We start from the raw sequence: 20,934 nt of genomic DNA, 5'->3' as shown, positions 1-20,934 counted from the left end.
AGGTGCCCTCTGAACACTGGCCTCCCAGAATCTTACTGTTGTAGATGTTGCCAAGACTGATGGAACCTCTTTGTAAAGACACTGCAAGTTCAAGATGAGTTTCTAAGGTGGGCTCTACTGACCAATATACCTAGGGTCTATTTTTAGCATTTTTAATAGAACATTACAAGTGTATAAGACTTACTGTTCTAGTGGATATGAACATGAGACCAAATCATAAAGGTAAAAACAGAACGAGAACTGTCAAAAATTCAGAAGTAGTGAAATTAAAACCACCAGGTCTGTAAAATAGGATTTAATAAGAGTTCATGGCACATACTGCAACAAGGGTTTGCAAACCAAGAACTTTGAAATACAAAACTGATAGGAGGTTCAGAGGCATGACCTTACAGGATGGCTTATAAAGTGAAAATGAGGAAGTTGCTTAATCTTTACAGTGATTGGTTACTACACTGTTGGGGCCTTTCCAGATGGTAGGGGATTGGTTAAAAGTATCTTTTTTTTTTTTTTTTTTTTTTTTTTTACCATTTTTAGGAAGATGACTTAAGTTTCTATTATGATTATCAAAGACATTTACAAGAAATAACTAGATTTAGTTTTGCTTACATGGTTCAGGGAAATTTCAAGTTCGATCTCCATTTTGTATTGTTCTTTAACAGAACAAAAGGAGTAGGATGTTCTTTTAGAAGTATTTCTCTTAATCTTAGTATAGGAGACAGATAAACTGTCCATTCAACTCAAAAAAATTTTTTTTTTTACTGAAATGTTTAGGACCAACCATCTCAAATCAGTGTATTTTTTCCTCTTAGGATTACTGAGAAAACACTGGCAAATCACTTACGTCTAGATCTTTTCCTCACTATTTGTGCAGACCAAAATCTCCCTTTACCAAATCTCATCCCTACTATTAATTCATGTAACATTTAATTTTTTTTTAAAAATCAACTTATTTTCCTTTCAGACCTCGACTGTGATTTCTATAACGAATTTCAAAATGTTTTGATTCCTCAGAAATATTTACAGCTGGAAGTTCCCAGTGTGGTTGAGTGAGTTAGGAATCTGGCCCTTTGTGGCACAGCGGAAACGAATCCAACTAGAATCCATGAGGATTCGTGTTTGATTCCTGTCCTTGATCAGTGGTCGGGGATCTGGCGTTTCTGTGAGCTGTGGTGTAGGTTGCAGACATGGCTCGGATGTTGCAGTTGCTGTGGCTGTGGCATAGGCCTGCAGTTGCAGCTCCAGTTCAATCCCTAGCCTGGGAAATTCCATACGCCATAGGTGCGGCCCTAAAAAGGAAAAGAAAAAAAAAAAAAAAAGAAAAAAAGAAAATCTGATGGCAGCATAGGTTGAAGCTGCAGCTGGGGCTCAATCCCTGGTCTGGGAACTTCCATATATCTGGGGCATAGCCATAAAATTTAAAAAAAAAAATTAAATTTTTTTAATTTAATTTTTTTTTTTTTTTTTTTTGTCTTTTTGCCATTTCTTGGGCCGCTCCCGCAGCATATGGAGGTTCCCAGGCTAGGGGTCTAATCGGAGCTGTAGCCGCCAGCCTACGCCAGAGCCACAGCAACTCGGGATCCGAGCCGCGTCTGCGACCTACACCACAGCTTACAGCAATGCCAGATCCTTAACCCACTGAGCAAGGCCAGGGACTGAACCCGCAACCTCATGGTTCCTAGTCGGATTCGCTAACCACTGCACCACAACGGGAACTCCTAAATTTGTTTAGAGGAAGATTGCTTTGGGAGAGTATTTCCACAGGTAGCTAATCCCAGACATTAACTATGTTCTTGCAGTTATGTAAAAAATTTGGAAAAGATGGAAAAGATTAAGAAAGAAACTAAACCACTAAATGTACCATTAAGAAAAAACCCACACTTAAATTTAATATTATTTGGGGTATATTTTCTCTGTTTTCCCCCCTTAATTGAGACAATGCTATATGTTCAATTTTATATTCTGATCATTTCAACTGTCAGTAAAAGTTGTAAAAGACTTTGACATGGTGGGGGTGATAACAAAAGAAAAAGTTACTTTTCATCACTTTGTGTCCTGTTTATAAGTCTCTGTTGACTCGTAGCAATCCAAATGACTCTGAGCCATAGATATGCAAATGATTTCTGTTGGGTAAGAGGGACAAATGACTTCAAAATTCTCAAGTAGATACAGTCAGTATTGTATCTATTTGTAAATTCATTAAAGTATTCCTGATTGACCTGTTCCTGTGGGATTCTTTGAATACTCTTGAACTGGTTATGATACCCAACTGGTCCCCCTCCCCTTTTTTTTTTCTCTTTAGGACCACACCTGCCGTATATGGAAGTTCCCTAGCGAGGGGTCCAATTGGAGCTATAGCTGCCAGCCTACACCACAGCCACAGCAACATCAGCTCCAAGCTGCTTCTGTGACCTATGCCAGGTCCTTAACCCACTGATCCAGGCCAGAGATGGAACCCACAACCTCGTGTTTCCTAGTCGGATTCGTTTCCATTTGGCCACATCGGGAACGACTGGTTCCCTCCTTAATTAATGCATTAATTAATGTGTTAAATCTTTGATGGATGTTCACTTTATTTAGTTATAGAGGTAGAGTTGCTGCATTTTATATTTGTGTGAGGATCATGATTTTCTTTTTAAAAAATTATACTTTAGCACAATTAACATTATATCATAAACATTTCTCCTTTAAAAATTTAATTCATGAATTAACAGCTCTATGATATACCATCATGATGTTTTATTCACTCATTTTCTAATGTTCTAATGTTCTTATATGTACCATTCTCCATGTGTTCAATATTTACATTGTTTGCAATTTTTACTTTAAAAAAAATGTGAGGGAGTTCCCGTCGTGGTGCAGTGGTTGACGAATCTGACTAGGAACCATGAGGTTGCGGGTTCGGTCCCTGGCCTTGCTCAGTGGGTTAAGGATCTGGCGTTGCTGTGAGCTGTGGTGTAGGTGGCAGATGCGGCTCGGATCCCGAGTTGCTGTGGCTCTGGTGTAGGCCGGAGACTACAGCTCCGATTAGACGCCTAGCCTGGGAACCTCCATATGTCGCGGGAGCGGCCCAAGAAATGGCAAAAAGACAAAAAAGAAAAAAAAAAAGAAAAAAAAAAATGTGAGAACATCTTTGTGCCTAAATCCTTGTCCACATTTAAAATTTTTTCCTTGGGATAGATTTCTATGAATAGAACTACTGAATTGCAGGGTATTAATATTTAAAATCTCTCGAAAGATGCTGCCAAACTGCTTTCTGTTAAGAGATGATTCTACTGGCAATAGTGAGACTACTCTTCTCATTAAACTCTCACCAACATTTAGCATTATCATTTAAAAGCTTTGGGAGTTTAATGACAAAATGGTATATTGCTTTGGTTTAAAACAAAACCATTTCTATATTTATTTTTAATTGTGGGAAAAAACACATAACATAAAAAGTACTTTCTTAATCGTTTTTATGTGCGGTTCAGTAGTGTTAAGTATATTCACATTGTTGTGCAACAGAGCTCCTGAACTTTTTCATCTTGCAAAACTGACACTCTGTACCTACCTACCGGAACAGCAACTCTTTATCTCCCCCTCCTCCTCAGCCCCTGGCAAGCACCATTCTACTTTCTGTTTCTATGAGTTTGACTGTTTATTTATGCTTTTTAGGGCTGCACCCATGAAATATGGAAGTTCCAAGGCTAGGGGTTAAATTAGAGCTTCAGCTGCTGGCCTATGCCACAGCAAAATGGGATCTGAGCTGCATCTGCCACCTACACCACAGCTCATGGCAACGCCAGATCCCTGACCCAGACCCACTGAGTGAAGCCAGGGATGGAACCCACGTCCTCATGGATATTAGTCAAGATTCATTTCCACTGCACCATGATGGCAACTCTGATTTGACTACTTTAGATATCTCGTAAAAGTGGAATCGTAGTTATTTGTCCTTTTGTGACTGACTTATTTCTCTTAGCATAATGTCCTAAAGGGTCTTCCATGTTGTAGCATGTGCCAAGACTTCCTTCCTTTTTAAGCCTGAACAGTGTTCTATTGCATATATATACCACAGTTTGTTTATCCATTCATCTATCAGTGAGTATTTAGGTTGCTTCTACCGCTTGACTATTGTGAATAATTCTGCTGTGAACGAGTGTACTTTCAGTTCTTTTGGGTATACACCCAGAAGAGGGATTGCTGGATCAAATGGTAGCTCTTTTTAAAAATTTTTTGAGAAACCACTACATTGTTTTCCATAGTGGCTGTACAATTTTATAATCCCATCAACAGTGCACGAAAAATTCAGTTTCTTCACATCCCTGACAGCACTTGTTAATTTGGTTTTGGATTTTTTTTGTTTGGTTGTTTATTTGTTTGTTTTAATAGTAGCCATCCTAATGGGTGTGATTTTGATTTGCACTTCTCTAATGATTAGTGATGTTGAGCATTTTTCATATACTTGTTAACCATTTATATCCCATCTTTGGAAAAATGTCTTTTCAAGTCTTTTGCCTTGTAAAAACTGGGGTTTTTTTTGATGTTGCTCTTGTTGAGTTATAAGAGTTCTATTCAAATTCTGAATACTAACACCTTATCAGATATATGATTTGCAGATATTTTTTCCCCAATCTGTAGGTTGCCTTTTTACTCCGTTGACTGTATCAGTTGAGGCACAGAAATTTTAAGTTTGATCTAGTTCCATTTAGACAAATGGCATCTTGCTTTATCCCTACTTATTTCTCCAGTGAGGTTGAATTATTTAAAGTTTACACTGGAGTCACATTTCTCCCAAATGTTGTGTTCCAAAAGTTAACTGCTAGGAGTTCCCCTTGAGGCTTAGCTGTAACGCACCCGACTAGTATCCATGAGGACACAAGTTTGATCCGTGGCCTCACTCAATGGGTTAAGGATCCGGCATTGCCATGAGCAGTGGTGTAGATCGCAAGCATGGCTTGGATCTCACGTTGCTGTGGCTGTGGGCTAGGCCGGCAGCTGTAGATTTGATTCCTAGCCTGGTATCTTCCATATGCTGCAGATGCGGCCCTAAAAAGCAAAATAAATAAATAAAAAATAAAAGTTAACTGTTAAGGCAAAAAGACAGTATTCTGTTCTATTCTATACCATTCAGTTTTTTAAAATGCTGATTACCCTGTAAATTGATCTCACAATCAACTAATATATTATAACCCATAATTTGAAAACACTATCATAACTCATCCATAAAATATTAATAATATCTTCCATAGCTGATATTATCAGTTCCTCTAAATCTTTATCAGTGTTTCTCTCTGGGTCATAATTAATTCTGCAATTTGTTTCTTGAAGACAAAGCAATTCTAACCCACTTTATAAGACCATCTGAATAATGGTGTGTTTTGCCTGTGAAATACACTCATTGTGGGAAATTACAGAATTGAATCACATTCCTTTCTTTTTTCTTGAGCCCTTGCAATCAGATTTGCACAAATCAAATTTACCTATGATTTGAATCTACTGAATCAGTTACTTCTAATTCCAAAACTGGAAATTGTATGTTTATATATTTTGACCACTTAATCTGTTGAGGACTTCTACATTTTTCTTATCCCTTTTGTATCAGCTTCACATTTTATACACCTTAGCTACTGAGAGACCGAATATAAAAACAGACAATAGCTAGATCATGTATGACAACAGAATTATATCCAGCAACCTCTGCTGCAGCCAGTCCAGGCCACCAAAACAGAACCTCTGTAGAAATTGGCCTAGAATCCTTAGGACTTGGTCAGTGATGGTCAGTTTTCCTTGTTTTTGTTTTTGTTCTCTCTTCCCAATTTCCAACTCAGGACCAAGCAGAGAAAGCCAAATATGCTCCTCAAACTAATGTCATAAGATGCCCTGCTTCTATTTAGTCTGCCTCTAGCTTCTCTGCCAAACAACTCCAATCAAAGCACACCTTAGGCCTTCTAGTTTTTTCACCATTAAGGCTTTCCCATTCCTCCTACAGGCTTTGAAAAGCATGTACTGATGACTCTCTTTTTCAGTAAACTCTGAATCCTCGTTTGTGTAGGTCTTAATTTCCATACTACATTTGTTGCAAATTCTCTTCCCATTTGGTTGTTTAAATTTTTTAATGATGTTATGATTTTGTTTATGATCCTTTTAACGTATATGATTAAAATTTTTATGTAATCAAATCTATTCAACTCTTCGGTGGTGAGACTTTTCCGTCACTTTTGCTTGGCAAATCCTTCCCAAGGACATATAATATCCAGGCAGGGGAGGGACCCTCTGGTTCCCTGGCTTCTTGTGTAACCTGCAGTCTACTAGCAGTGGGGGTGAAGGCAATCAGGGTCCCAGGATTCTTAGCTTGGTCCCCTGAGGTAGAGCTTCTGCCCTGTGAGTAGGCGCTGGGTCTAAGAAGAGAATCCTCAACCCCTTGTCCAACCCCTGGCCATCTGCCCAGAGTTTGTCCTTTGTAGCACATTGCTGGGAAGGATAAGAAATGCTAATGACCTGCCCTTCTTGGGGAAATGCTCTAGTTGTTGCCTGGGAGCTGGAGGGGAGAGGAGCTTCCATCCCACTGAGCTCATTGGGAGGAGTAAGTTGTGGCTCAAGTGCCACACTCACCTATTGATCTTAGCAACATTTAGTAGATGTTCTTGGATAAATGTATCTTCATTTGCTGTATGCTCTTAGGGCTATTTTCAGAGTATTTAAATGTGCTTGTTTTTGTTAATTTTCTCCAGTTAGAATTATTTTGCCAGGTGGTTGGTCCTTAGAGCTCCTCATGCCACCATTTTAACAGTGTTTCTCAATAAACGTTTCTTTGCATTTTGCTTGTTTCATTTAATGATATATCCTGGAAATCACTTCCTATCAGTTCTTCCTCTTTCATTTTACAATGGCAAAATCATCACCATGTGGATGTATCATAGTTTATTCAAACATTCTCTTATGAAGGGAAATTTAGGTTGTTTCCAATCTCTTGCAATTACAAACAATACTGCAGTGAACAACCATATCCACGTGTGTTTTCATATTGGTGGAGGCATGCATTCAGAGTAGATTCCTAGAGTAGTATTGTTGGGACAAAATGTTTAAGTACATATATACTTTATCAGATATCAGCAAATTCCCCTCCAAAAGAGTTATACCAATTTCCCAGTTTTTACCAGCAAAATATGAGAGTACCAGTTTCCCCACAGCCTTACCAACAGAATGTGCTGCCATTTCCCCCGCCACCGCCAATTTTTCCAAGTCTAGTAGGTAAAAAATGGCTTATCAGTTTAGCTTCAATGTGTATTTCTCTAATTATAAGTGAGTTGAACATTTTTATGTACTTTAAAGACCATTTTTATATCTTTTTGTGAACTCCTTGTTCCTATCTTTTTCCCTTCATTTTTTTCTATTGAGTTTTTGGTCCTTTATTCCTCAAATAAATTTTAGAGTTTTAAAAAATATTGGTGATATCAGTCCTTTATGTGTAATGTATGTTGCAAACATTTTCTCCCAGTTCATCAGTTATCTTTTTACTTTGTTTATGATACATATTTTTGCCATTCAAAAGTTTATTTTCAGGAGTTCGAGTTGTGGCTCAAACATTAGCAAACCCGACTAGCATTGATGAGGATGCGGGTTTAATCCCTGGCCTCGCTCAGTGGGTTCAGGATCTGGCATTGCTGTGAGCTGTGGTGTAGGTCGCAGATGCGGCTCGGATCCCGTGTTGCTGTGGCTCTGGTGTAGGCCAGCGGCTACAGCTCTGAATGGACCACTGGCCTGGGAACCTCCATATGCCCCTGGTGCTGCCCTAAAAGACAAAAAGCCAAAAAAAAAAAAAAAAAAAAAAAAAGTTTATTTTTGGAAGTTCCTGTTGTAGCTCAGCAGAAATAAGCCTGACTAGTTAGTATTCATGAGGATGTGGTTCGATCCCTGGCCTCTCTCAGTGGCTTAAGGATCCGGGGTTGCCATGAGCTGTGCTGTGGGTCACATAGGTGGCTCGGATCCCGCGTTGCTGTGGCTGTGGTGTAGGCTGGCAGCTGAAGCTCTGATTTGACCCCTAGCTTGGGAACTTCCATATGCTGCAGGGTGTGGCTCCAAAAAGTTAAAAAAAAAAAAAAGTTATTTTTATGTCGTCAAATTTATCAATCTTTCCTTTTATTACTCTTGGATCAAGTCACAGTTTGAAAGCTTTTCCCTGTATTCAGGTTAAAAAGGAATTTAAACATCTTTTTTTGGTTTCTTTTTCTTTTCTTTTTTTTCATTTAGATCTCTGATCAGGTTTGAGTTTCTTCCTGTGCATGAAATGAGGTATGAATGTAATTGTATCTTTTTCCAAAAGGGTCCTGGTTTGCCTCAGTGTCATTTATGTATTCCAGTGATTTCCGATGCCACTTTTGTTGTATACAAGTTTCCATGTCTACTAGGGTCTCTTTCTGGAATTTCTTTTGAATTCTGCTGGCCAGTCTATTTAAGCATCAGTACCAATTGCTTTAATTTTAGAGGCGCTATTGCATGTTTTAATGTCTAGTAGTTTGTCTTTCTTTTTTAGTTTTTTTTGGGGGGTGCTTTTTTGCATTTTGTTTTTCTGTAAGAGTTTTAGTATCAACTGCTGGTATTTTTATTAGGATTATCTTAACTTTACAAGTTAACTTAAGCAGAACTGATATCTTTATGATGAATTGTCTTATCCAAAAATGAATGTCTTCATTTGATTGAGTCTATTTTGTGTCTTTTACAAATATTTTGCTGTTTTACTCACGTGTTTTTTTTACATTTTTTGTTAAATTTACCTCTACTTACTTAATTTTATTTTTTTGCTATTGTCAGTGGGATTTTCTTTATCATTATATCCTCTAACTGGTTATTAATGCATATGAAGGCTATTGATTTCTGAGTATTAACTTTATATCTTGCTATCTTTTAGAATTCTTCTATTGTTTGCAGTAGTTTTATAATTGATTCTGAAAGGCTTACCCATAAACTGTTGTATCATCCATATATACATACATGTACCTCTTCTTTACCAATTCTCAGTTTATGTCTCTAAAATCAATTTTGTATTTCCCTAGAAATATGTACATTTAAATCTTTATTTCCCTAGGAAAATATACATCTAATCTATGTTTTTAAACATTTGCATAATGTGCAATTTAATCTCATGATTTTTAAAATTTATTCTGTTTCCATGGTTGTGTTTCTCTTCTCATTTTTTATTTTGTATATTTGTGCTTTCTCCTTTCTTTTATGATCAAGTTATTGAGTGCTTTGTCTATTTTGTTAATCCTTATTAATTAGATTTTCTGCTTTTGTATTCCTTTCTCCATTATTGTTCTACATATCTTTAATAGTTCCCACCTTGGGCTTTTTTTTGGCTTGCTTTGTTGTTCTTTTCCTATTTTTTCCCCTAGTTTTTTGGGTTAGGAATTTATTTTCATTCTTTTGTTTTTAATTGATAAAAGTGTTTAGTATTATGAATTTTTCTTTGATTTTTGTTTTAATATATTCCATTGATTCTGACATGTAGTGTTTTCATTAATCATAGTTTTAGAAATTCTGTGATTTAAGTTTGCATTGTATTAGTTTTAAGTATGTAGCATAATGATTTGATACATGTTTGTGAAATGATCAGTGTAACAAGTGCAGTTAACATCCATCACCACCTAAAGATAAAAAAAAAAATTTTTTTCTTGTTGCATTTCTTAAGAAACTGAAAATTGTTTAATATAAAATTTTAAAATTTCGGGATATAAGGATCTGTTATTTATTTATTTATTTATTTTTGCTTTTTAGGGCCACACCCATGGGATATGGAAGTTCCCAGGCCAGGGGTCCAATTGGAGCTGTAGCTGCAGCCACGCGGGATCTGAGCTGAGTCTGTGACCTACACCACAGCTCACAGCAATGCCAGATCCCTGACCCACTGAGCAAGGCCAGGGATCAAACCTGTGTCCTCGTGGATACTAGTCAGATTTGTTTCCACTGAGCCACGACGAGAACTCTAAAATCATTCTTTTACTAACATTTTCCACGTCATCTCTTGGTTGGATAAAACTTTATATCTAAGAGATTCCTTTAGAAAGGTGCTAAATTCATATAAGCTGAAAAATGTTTTTCCTGATACTTGAAAAATAATTCGGCTGTTTTGGATCACAGGTTTTTTTCATTCATTTTCTAGAAAATGCTGCTCCATTTTTGTTTTGCTTGGTATGTTGCTTTTGAGAAGCCTGATGCTAATCTCATTCTTATGCTCTTGTAAATTATAATCCTTTTTTGCCTGGAGGGTTTGAGGACTTTTTTTTTTTTCTTTTTTTTCTTTTTAGGGCTGCATCCACAGCATGTGGAAGTTCCCAAGCTAGGGCCCAGTTCCCAGCCTACATCAAAGCCACAGCAACTCAGGATCCAAGCCACATCTGTAGCCTACACCACAACTCGAAGCAGTGCTGCACTCTTAACCCACTGTGAAAGGCCAGAGATTGAACCCACATCCTCATGGATACTACGCTGAGCCACAGCAGGAACTCCAGGACTTTTTTTCTTACTTTTTAAAATCTAATAGTTTTGCCAAGATGTGTCTCAGAGTTAGGGTTAATTTTCTCAGGTACTTGGTACTTTTCAACATGTAGATTGAGTTCTTTGTTTCTGAAGATTTTTCTTGGATTATGGTTTTAAATGTTAGTTCTGTTTCATTGCTTTGTTTTCTTTTCTGGGTCTACAATTAAATAAATGACTGTCTTTTGCATTTCTTCTATTTCTACTCCTTCCCCCTTTTCTTCTTTATCTTATTTTCATTTTCACAGTTGTTTTCTTTCCTTTTTTTTTTTTTTTGTCTTTTTAGGGCTGCACCCTTGGCATATGGAAGTTCACAGGCTATGGGTCAAGTCAGAGCTGTAGCTGCTGGCCTACACCACAGCCACAGCAACATGGTATCCAAACCACATCTGTGATTTACACCACAGCTCGTGGCAACACCAGATCCTTAACCCACTGAGCAAGGCCAGGGATTGAATCTCATCCTCATGGATACTAATCAGGTTCGTTACCTCTGAGCCACCACGGGAACTCCTTCATAGTTGTTTTCTTGCCTTCCTTTCCAGCAGGGCTCTCATCTCAGGTGTTTACTTTTCTTTCCTTCTTTTCTGAAGTGTAGTACTTGACGACCTTTATACACATGCACCCATGTAACCATCACCGAGGTCATGTTCCAGCAGCCCAGACAGTCTATTAGCACTCTCCCTTCAAACAGAACCACTTTTCTGACCTCTATCCTTATTAATTTTTCCCTTTCTTAGTATTCATTTGTATGATATCATAGAGTATGTGATCTTTTATATCTGGCCTCTTTCACTCAATATCAGGTATATGAAATTCAATTTATATAGACCATATATAAAAAATGTTTTATTGTTGACTGCAAACATTCCCAGAGTACCTACTGTGTGCTGGGCTTTACAACAATAATAATAATCTTGAACAATGATGGCTCTGGCTAATTTTGTGTTCTTTCTGATGCCCAGCGTCAGTGGCATGCTACACACACACACAAAACAGACAATGAATATGCTTTTAAACATCATTCCCACAGGCTAGACAGCCTCTAGAATGGTATCTGAGATGGGGGTGAGACTGCCTTTAATTATACATCATGTTAGGCAGTGTTTCAAAACTTTTGTATCAGAATCACCTGAAAGGCTTATTAAAACAGATTTTGGGGGGCCCCAATTCCAGGAGTTTCTCATTCAGCCGGCTTTGAGTAGGGCCTGACAATCTGCATTTCTAACAACTTCCTAGGGGATGCTAATGTTGAAGGTCTAGGGATTACATTTTGGAAAACCTTGCTTCAAGGTTCCAGGTTTACAGAACTTGATGTGGTTCTCTCACTAGACCCCTCACACCACCATCTCCATCTGTGGCAGCCACTGACTCCCGCATCTCCTCTGAGAACCTGAGGCCAGCTCAGCTAACTTCTGCCTGATCCCCATACCTATGCCCAAGATCTCTCATCAGATGTCTCTGGGTGCTAAACTGGTACAGAAGAAGTGAGGCTCAGGAGTACAATGTAGTTGTCCATGCTGCTTTTTCATATTCTCAACCACACTGTCATCTTCGAAGTTGTTAAGGTTGGACATTTGGCCCAGGTCAAGGTTTAGCTTCCATAAGCCCTTGGTGACTACAAGTAGATGGAGGTCTGCAATGACCTGGGGTGAGGCTGTGGTGGTCTCTGCTGTTAGGTGGCGAACAGCAGAACTTTCCAGTGGCTTTACATTCTGGAATTTTTCAGACAGGTTGGGCAATAGGCTGCTAAAGGACGTGCCAGAGAATCGGTGACTTCAGAGACACAGGAGTGTGTGCCAAGGGATAGGATACTCTCTGGGGTATCCAGTGAAGCTTGCCTTCTCCACCAGGTCCTGGATCCTGCTCCTACCCAAAGAACCTCCTTTCTAAGAGGTAATTCTCCCAGCAAATAGCTTCCTCAGGGTGGTTTCCAGGTCATGGGACCCAAGTGTATCAGTGGTTCTTGTCTTATAATTCTGGTCTTCCTCTCCCAGATGGGAAGACTTGTTTTCAGGATGCTACCATTGTCAGTGACAATGTTGCTGTGGCCACTCCATGGACGCTGGGTGGGAGGTGATGGTGCTGATGATTAGTTAGACATGACAATTCCCAGCTGAGGGCTACTTGGAATCTGGGAGGTTCAGGATGAAGGGGTCAGGGCCTGCTGCTTGATGATTTAGTTGATGTTTCTTACAGTCTCAAAGACATAACTCTGGGAGTTCCCGTTGTGGCGCAGCGGGAATGAATCTGACTAGAAACCATGAGGTTGCGGGTTTGATCCCGGGCCTCACTCAGTGGGTTAAGGATCTGGCGTTGCTGTGAGCTGTGGGATAGGTCACAGACACAGCTCGGATTTGGGATTGCTTTGGCTCTGGCGTAGGCCGGTGGCTACAGCTTCAATTGGACCCCTAGCCTGGGAACCTCCATATGCTGTGTGTGCGGCCCTAAAAAAAATGGACAAAAGACAAACAAAACAAAACAAAACAAAACAACTTACCTCTGGAGGTTCTGCTTCTTTCTACTTGCTTCACTGCCAAGTTGGTCCTGAGAAACAAGTTCAACAAAGGCTGAGGTGTTGGCTGTGGTTTGTTCCAGAGGCTTTCATTTTGTCTTGGGTCTCTTGAAGCACTTCCATGCACTATACACTGTCCATACTTGTTCTGCAGCTGCAGTTCATAGCTTACCTGTCACGGGCACCTTGAAAATCCCTAGAGGCTGGCCTAGCTTTACAAATTAGCAAAGGACTATTTCCAAAAAATATCCACATTACAAATGGAAATTATTTCTTTTCTGATAAAAATGAGATAGTTCTTAAAATTGGCTGAGTTTATAGATTTTGAAGAAAAATTATGATGTAGCCGGCCTGAGAAAGACCTGTCCACAGAAGCCATCTGGAGCTGGCCTGAGGATATTTTACTGGGAAAACTAGCCCAGCGTGCACAGTGCCACCTAGTGGTCAGTCTCCACCAGAAGGGTCTTCTGCAGGATGTGTAACCACAGGGAAGGGGTGGATCACAAGAGAGTAGAAACCCCTTTGGAATGATCCACAACAAAGTTCAGCCGCAACTGCTACACATCTACATCTTCTGTGTTTTTTGAGGTCTCGCCTCCTTTAGCTTACACTGTCCTCTTCTGTACAATAAGGGCAACCAGGTGAACGTGACCATGTTCTTTATGTGGCTCAAAATCCTCTCCCAAAGCTTCCCCTCCTACCTCCTCTTTCTCTACTTTCAAGTAAAGAGGAAAATAAAATAGAAGCTTTTATTTTGAAATGAGAATTTAATTCTTAATTCACGCTATTGGAGAATGCTTGGATATAAGATGCATTTGGCAAAAGTGAGATGCGTACAGACTGCATAATGAGGTTACACAAAAGCATATTTGGGAAAAAATGCGAGAACATTAATTTTTTCTTGCTAATTTTTTTCCTTGAATTGTGAAATCCACATTAGAAATGTGCAAAGTGGAAGAAGAAGCTTCACTTCTATCACTCAGTGCTGTGAACAGGCTTCCACGTGCTACAGCTTTTGATTCATGTTGTTTCACACTTCATTCAGTTGTTACCTTTGGCAGCTGGTGATACAATACCATTTGCTTGGAAATACAATCAATCAAGCAAGAAAAAAAAAAAGAAAAAAAGGAAGGTGTGAAAGTGCAATTGCTTAATTGATTACTTAAAATGGTTTCTTTGTCAGAGTGACCAAGAGTGCCTATTACTCAACAGCATTAGATATTAGCAATATTTTTCCATTTTGCCTATCTTATAGGCAATAATGACAACTAGTGTTTGAGCGTGCATTTCTTTTTTAAAAAAATCTTATTGAGGTATAGTTGATTGATAATGTGTTAATTTATGCTGTACAACAAAGTGATTAAGTCATACATATATATGCATTTTTCATATTTTTTCTTATTTTTTCCATTATGTTTTATCACAGAATATTGCTCTATAGTAAGACCTTGTAGTTTTTCTGAGTGTGCATTTCTTTTTCTTTTCTTTTTTTTTTTTTGTCTCTTTTTTTGTCTTTTTGCCTTTTCTAGGGCTGCTCCCGCGGCATATGGAGGCCAGGGGTCCAATTGGAGCTGTAGCTGCCAGCCTACGCCAGAGCCACAGCAATGCGGAATCCAAGCCGAGTCTGCAAGCTACACCACAGCTCATGGCAACGCTGGATCCCCAACCCACTGAGCAAGGCCAGGGATTGAATCCTGTAACCTCATGGTTCTCAGTTGGATTCCTTAACCACTGAGCCACAATGGGAACTCCAGAGTGTGCATTTCTTGTACTGTCTCTAAGGATGAACATTTTATAAGCTAACAATTAATGGTTCTCTGTAAATTTTTGTTCCTATTCTTTGCCCATTTTTCAATTACCTTGTTTGCATATTTTGTTATTTGTTTGAAGGAGTTACTTATGTTGCTGTATAACGAAGTGACCCAGTTATACATACTATTTTTCTCATCATTTTCTGTCACAGGTGATTGGATATAGTTCTCTATGCTATAGAACAGGACCTCATTGCTCATCCATTTTAAATGTAATAATTTGCATCTACTAATCCCAAACTCCCAGTTCATCCCATTCCTTCCCCACTCCCCCTTGGCAACCACAAATCTGCTCTCCATGTCTGTGAGTCCATTTCTGTTTTGTAGGTAGGTTCATCTGTGTCATATTTTAGATTCCACGTGAGTGATATTATATAGTATTTGTCTTTCTCTTTCTGACTTACATCACTTAGTATGAGACTCTCTAGTTGAATCCATGTTGCTGCAAACAGCATTATTTTGGGTTTTTTTATGGCTGAGTAGTATTCCGTTGTGTATATGTACCATACCTTCTTAATCCAGTCATCTGTCGATGGATATTCAGATTGTTCCCATGTCTTGGCTACTGTGAATAGTGCTGGAGTGAACATGAGGGTGCATGTATCTTTTTGAATGCAAGTTTTATCTGGGTATATGCCCAGGAGTGGGATTGCTGGTCAAATAGTACTTCTATATTTAGTTTTCTGAAGTACCTCCATACTGTTTTCCACAGTGGTTTTAACAACTTGCATTCGCACCAACAGTGTAGGAAGGTTCCCCTTTTTCCACACCTACTCCAGCATTTTAATTTGCTGTTGAATTGTATGAGTTGTTTGTATATTTTTGAGATTAAGCCCTTGTCAGTTGCATAATTTGCAACTATTTTCTTCCATTCTGTAGGTTTTTTTTTTAATGGTTTCCTTTGCTGTGCAAAAGCTTGTAAATTTGATTAGGTCTCATTGGTTTATTTTTGTTTTTATTTCTATTGCCTTGAGAGACTGACCTAAGAAAACATTTGTACAGTTGATGTCAGAGGATGTTTTGCCTATGTTCTCTTCTAGGAGTTTTATGGTGTCATGTCTTATGTTTAAGCCTTTAAGCCATTTGAGTTTATTTTTGTGCATGGTGTGAGGGTATGTTCTAGTTTCATTGATTTACATATGGCTGTCCAGTTTTCCTAGCACCAGTTGCTGAAAAGACTCTCTTTTTCCCCATTTTATATTCTTGCCTCCTTTGTTGAAGATTAATTGACCATAGATGTTGGGTTTATTTCTGGGCTCTCTATTCTATTCCATTGGGCTGTATGTCTGTTTTAGTACCAGTACCACACTGTCTTGATTACTGTAGCTCTGTAATATTGGGCCTGAAGTCTGGGGGAGTTATGCCTCCTGCTTGGTTTTTGTTTTTTTCCCTTTCAGGATTGCTTTGGCTATTCTGAGTCTTTTATGGTTCCATATAAATTTTTGGATTTGTTTGTTGTATTTCTGTGTAAAATATCATGGGTAATTTGATAGGGATTGCATTAAATCTGTAGATTGCTTTGGGTAATATGGCCATTTTAATGATATTAATTCTTCCAATCAGAAGCATGGGATATCTTTCCATTTCTTTGAATCCTCTTTAATTTCCTTGATTAATATTTTATAATTCTCAGCATATAAATCTTTCACTTCCTTGGTCAGATTTAATCCTAGGTATTTAATTTTGGGTGGAGCAATTTTAAAAGGTATTGTTTTTTATATTCCTTTTCTAATATTTTGTTGTTAGTACACAGAAATGTAACTATTTCTGAGTGTTAATCTTGTGTCCTGCTTCATTGCTGAATTAGTTGAACAGTTTGAGTAGCTTTTGTGTGGAGTCTTTGGGGTTTTCTATGGATGGTATCGTGTCATCTGCACAAAGTGACAATTTTACCTCTTCTCTTCCAATTTGGATACCTTTTATTTCCTTTGTTTATCTGATTGCTATGGCTAGGACTTCCAATCCTATGTTGAATAAAAGTGGTGAGAGTGGGCATCCTTGTCTTGTTTCAGATTCTAGCGGGAATGCTTTCAGCTTTTTGCTGTTGAGTATTACATCGGCTGTGGGTTTGTCATAAATGGCTTTTGTTATGTTGAGATGTGTTCCTCTATACCCACTTTATCATGAATGAATGTTAGATTTTGTCAAATGATTTTCCTGCATCTATTGAGATGATCATGTGGTTTTGACTTTTCTTTTGTTAATGTGGTATAGGATGTTGATTGATTTGTGTATGTTGAACCATCCTTGTGAACTTAGGATGAATCCCAATTGGTCGTGGTGTATGATTTTTTTTTTTTATGTGTTGTTGGATTGGGTTGACTAAATTTTTTTTTAGAATTTTTTGCATCTACATTCATCAAAGATATTGGCCTATAATTTTCTTTTTCAGTATCTTTGTCTGGTTTTGGTATTGGGGTGATAGGACTTCATAGAATGGAATTGTTCCTTCTTCAATCTTTTGGAAAAGTTTGAAAAGGATGGGTGTAAGTTCTTTGTATGTTTAGCAGAATTCACCTGTGAAGCCATCTGTTCCTGGCCCTTTGTTTGTGGGAGGTTTTTTAAAAAAATTACATATTTAATTTCATTTCTAGTGATCAGTCTGTTCTAATTATTTATTCTTGATTTATGGAAAGAGTTCTTAAAAATCAATAATTTAAAGAGTGACTTAAAGAGTTCTTAAAAATAAATAATTTAAATGAATAACTCAATTGCAAAATGAGCAAAACCCATGAACAGGTAAATCACATTAATAAATATTAATTTTAACTGATATAAGAAGATGGTCAGCCTTATTCATAATGAAAGGAATGCATTCATAATGGCATACCACTTTTCACTCAATAAGATTAACAACAAAAAGTTTTATTAATACCAAGTGGTTTTTTTTTTTTTCTTTTTAGGGCCACACCCAAGGCACATGGAAGTTCCCAGGCTAGGGGTCGAATTGGAGCTGTAGCTGCCATCCTAGGCCAGAGGCATAGCACTGCCAAATCCAAGCTGCCTCTGCGACCTACACCACAGCTCATGGCAACACCAGATCCTTAACCCACTGAGCGAGGTCATGGATCGAACCTGTGTTCTCATGGATCCTAGTTGGGTTCATTACCACTGAGCCATGATGGGAACTCCCACTAAGTGGTTTTTGTTCTGTTTTGTTTTTGGTTGTGATGTGCAGAAGTTTGATGTGGAATCTCAGTTCCCAGACCAGGTATTGAACCTGGGCCACAGTGGTGAAAGTGCTGAGTCCTAACCACTAGACCGCTGGAGACCTCCCTATTAATACCAAGTATGTATTGTCAAAGCCATAGACAAATAAACAATCTCACACAATATAGGTGGAAGTGTAAATTAGTTCAATGTTTTGGAGGATTATTTTATAGTATTGTAACTTTTAAATGCACATGCCCTTTCATCCAATATTTAAAATTCAAGGAATTGATCATATAACTTTATACATTTATGAGGGTATTTACATGTGTAAAGATATGTGATAGTCATAATAGCTTCTATTTATTAGTTCCTTACTATGAGCCAGGTACTGTGCCAAGCAATTTGTTTTGATCATATTACTTAAATTTCTCAGTAGCCCTAGAGGCTGGTACTATTAACATCTCCATTTTATAGAAGAGAAAACCAAGGCGCAAACAAGTAATTAGCCTAAAATTACACAGGAGAGACCCAGGATTTGAACCCAAAGGGTTTATCTTCAGAACTTTCGCTTCTAATAATTCACTATTCAATTACAAATGATTAAAATAAAGCTGAAATAAATATATTTATAAATATGTATGCACATATGTAAATTTGTTCACATACGTTTGCATATATTCATATAGACAAGTGAATTATATGTACATATTCACATGCACCATTCATACATATACACAAGATGTGTACTGCACCTTGTTGGTAATGGGAAAATCCTGAAGAACCTAAATGTTACAAATAGAGGAACAGCGAAATAAATTATGGTGCCTCCATATAATGGCATTTCAGGTAACTATTAAATGAGATCACCTTATGGAAGCCATGATACAGAAGATATTCAAGACACTCTAAATTTTATTTAATTAATTAATTAATTTATTTTTTTGGTCTTTTTTCCAGACACACCTGCATCATATGAAAGTTCCTGGGCTAGGGGTCCAAACGGAGCTGCAGCTGCTGGTCTAGCCACAGCCACAGCAATGCCAGATCCAAGTCACATCTGTGACCTATGCCACAGCCCCTGGTGACACCAAATCCTTAATCCACTGGATGAGGCCATGGATCAAACCTGCATCCTCATGGGCACTATGTTGGGTTCTTAACCTGCTGAACCACAACGGAAAGTCCCACACTAAATTTTAAAAGGGAGATTGTGGAGTTCCTTCATGGCTCAGGGGTAACGAACCCAACTAGTATCCATGGGGATGCAGGTTCGATCCCCAGCCCTACTCAGGTGGGTTAAGGATCCATCATTGCCTGAGCTGTGGTGTAGGTCAGATCCCAAGTTGCTGTGCTGCAGATATGGCCCTAAAAAGCAAATGAAATGAAATGGAATGAAATAAAGTGAAAAGAAATAAAATAGTTGAAAAAGTGTGTGTTTTCTATGATGCCATTTTGGGATGTGTGTGTGTATGATTGTTTATTTTCTGGAATGATACAAAAGAAACTGCTAATAATGGTTATCTCTGAGAATAAGTTTTTGGTTTGAAGAAGCAGTGACTTTCTGCTTCTGTACTGTTTAATTTTCTATCATTAACATGTTTTAATTTTGTAATAAAAACTCAGTAAAAATACAAATTTGTATCATTTTCTTTTCAAAAAATTAAGTATAGTTGATATACAGTATTATATTAGCTTCAGGTGTACAGCAAAGTGATTCAGTTATATATACATATATTTTCAGATTATTTTCCATTATAAGTTATTACAAGGTATTGAATATCATTCCCTGTGTTACAGAGTAAATCCTTGTTGCTTATATGTACAGTAGTTTGTGTCTGTTAATCCCATATTCCTAATTTATCCTTCTCCTACTCCCTTTCCCTTTTGGTAACTATAAGTTTATGTTCCTGTTTTGGACATATATTCATATGTATTATTTTTTGGATTCTCCATATAAGTGGGATCATATAATATTTGTCACTACTATAGTATTCTCTAGGTCAATCCATAATGCTGCAAATGGAAAAGTTTCATTCTTTTTTATGGCTGTAGGATTTTGTTGTGTATATATACCACATCTTCTTAAGCCAGTCATCTGTTGATGGACACTTGGGTTGTGTTCATGTCTTGGCTGTTTTAAATAGCGCTGCTGTGAACATTGGGGTGCGTATTTCTTTTCAAATTAGAGTTTTCATTTTTTTCCGGATATATGCCCAGGAGCGAGATTGTCAGATTATGTGGTAATTCTATTTTTCAGTTTTTCAAAGAACCTCCATATTATTTTCCATAGTGGCTGCACTAATTTGCATTACCACCACCAATATAGGAGGGTTCCCTTTTCTCCACACCCTCTCCATCATTTAATATTTGTAGGGATCAAACTTTTTGACTTTTTGTAGACTTTTTTTAAAAAACTCAATTAATTTTATTACATTTATAGTTGTACAATGATCACCACAACCCAATTTTGTAGAATTTCCATCCCAAGCCCCAGCTCATCCTCCCAGCCCACAACATGCCTCCTTTGGAAACCATACATTTTTCAAAGTTTGTTAGTCAGTATTTGTTGTGCAAAGAAGTTCATTGTGTCCTTTTTTTTTAGATTCCACATGTAAGTGATGGCGTATGACATTGGTGTCTCACTATTTGACTAACTTCACTTAGCATGACAATTTCTAGTATATCCATGATGCTGCAAATGCCATTATTTCTTTCCTTTTAATGGCTGAGTAATATTCCATTGTGTATATGTACCACATCTTCTTTATCCACTCCTTTGTCAATGGATATTTAGGTTGTTTCCATGTCTTGGCTATTGTATATAGTGCTGGAATGAACATTGGAGTACACGTATTTTTTGAGTCATTGCTTTCTTTGGAAAGATGCCCAAGAGTGGGATTGCTGGATCATATAGTTTTTTGAGGAATCTCCATACTGTTT

The 20,934-nt window shown here is 37.8% G+C and overlaps 1 protein-coding gene and 1 long non-coding RNA gene across 2 annotated transcripts in view; both read left to right on the top strand.

The window, feature by feature from the left end:
* Positions 1 to 20,934, top strand: part of PIK3AP1 (phosphoinositide-3-kinase adaptor protein 1) — a 265,547-nt gene that overhangs the window by 39,876 nt on the left and 204,737 nt on the right. The gene's annotated exons all lie outside the window — the stretch shown is intronic.
* On the top strand, positions 8,042 to 18,997 carry LOC110256881. Its single transcript, XR_002338953.1, has 3 exons — positions 8,042 to 8,274; positions 12,245 to 12,411; positions 18,020 to 18,997. It is a non-coding gene; the product is annotated as an uncharacterized LOC110256881 (long non-coding RNA).

The sequence above is a fragment of the Sus scrofa genome, chromosome 14 (genome assembly GCF_000003025.6).
Source record: "Sus scrofa isolate TJ Tabasco breed Duroc chromosome 14, Sscrofa11.1, whole genome shotgun sequence".
In the NCBI taxonomy this organism is placed as follows: Eukaryota; Metazoa; Chordata; class Mammalia; order Artiodactyla; family Suidae; genus Sus; species Sus scrofa.
Note: the sequence above shows the minus strand (reverse complement) of the source record. Positions and strands in the feature narration are given on the sequence as shown.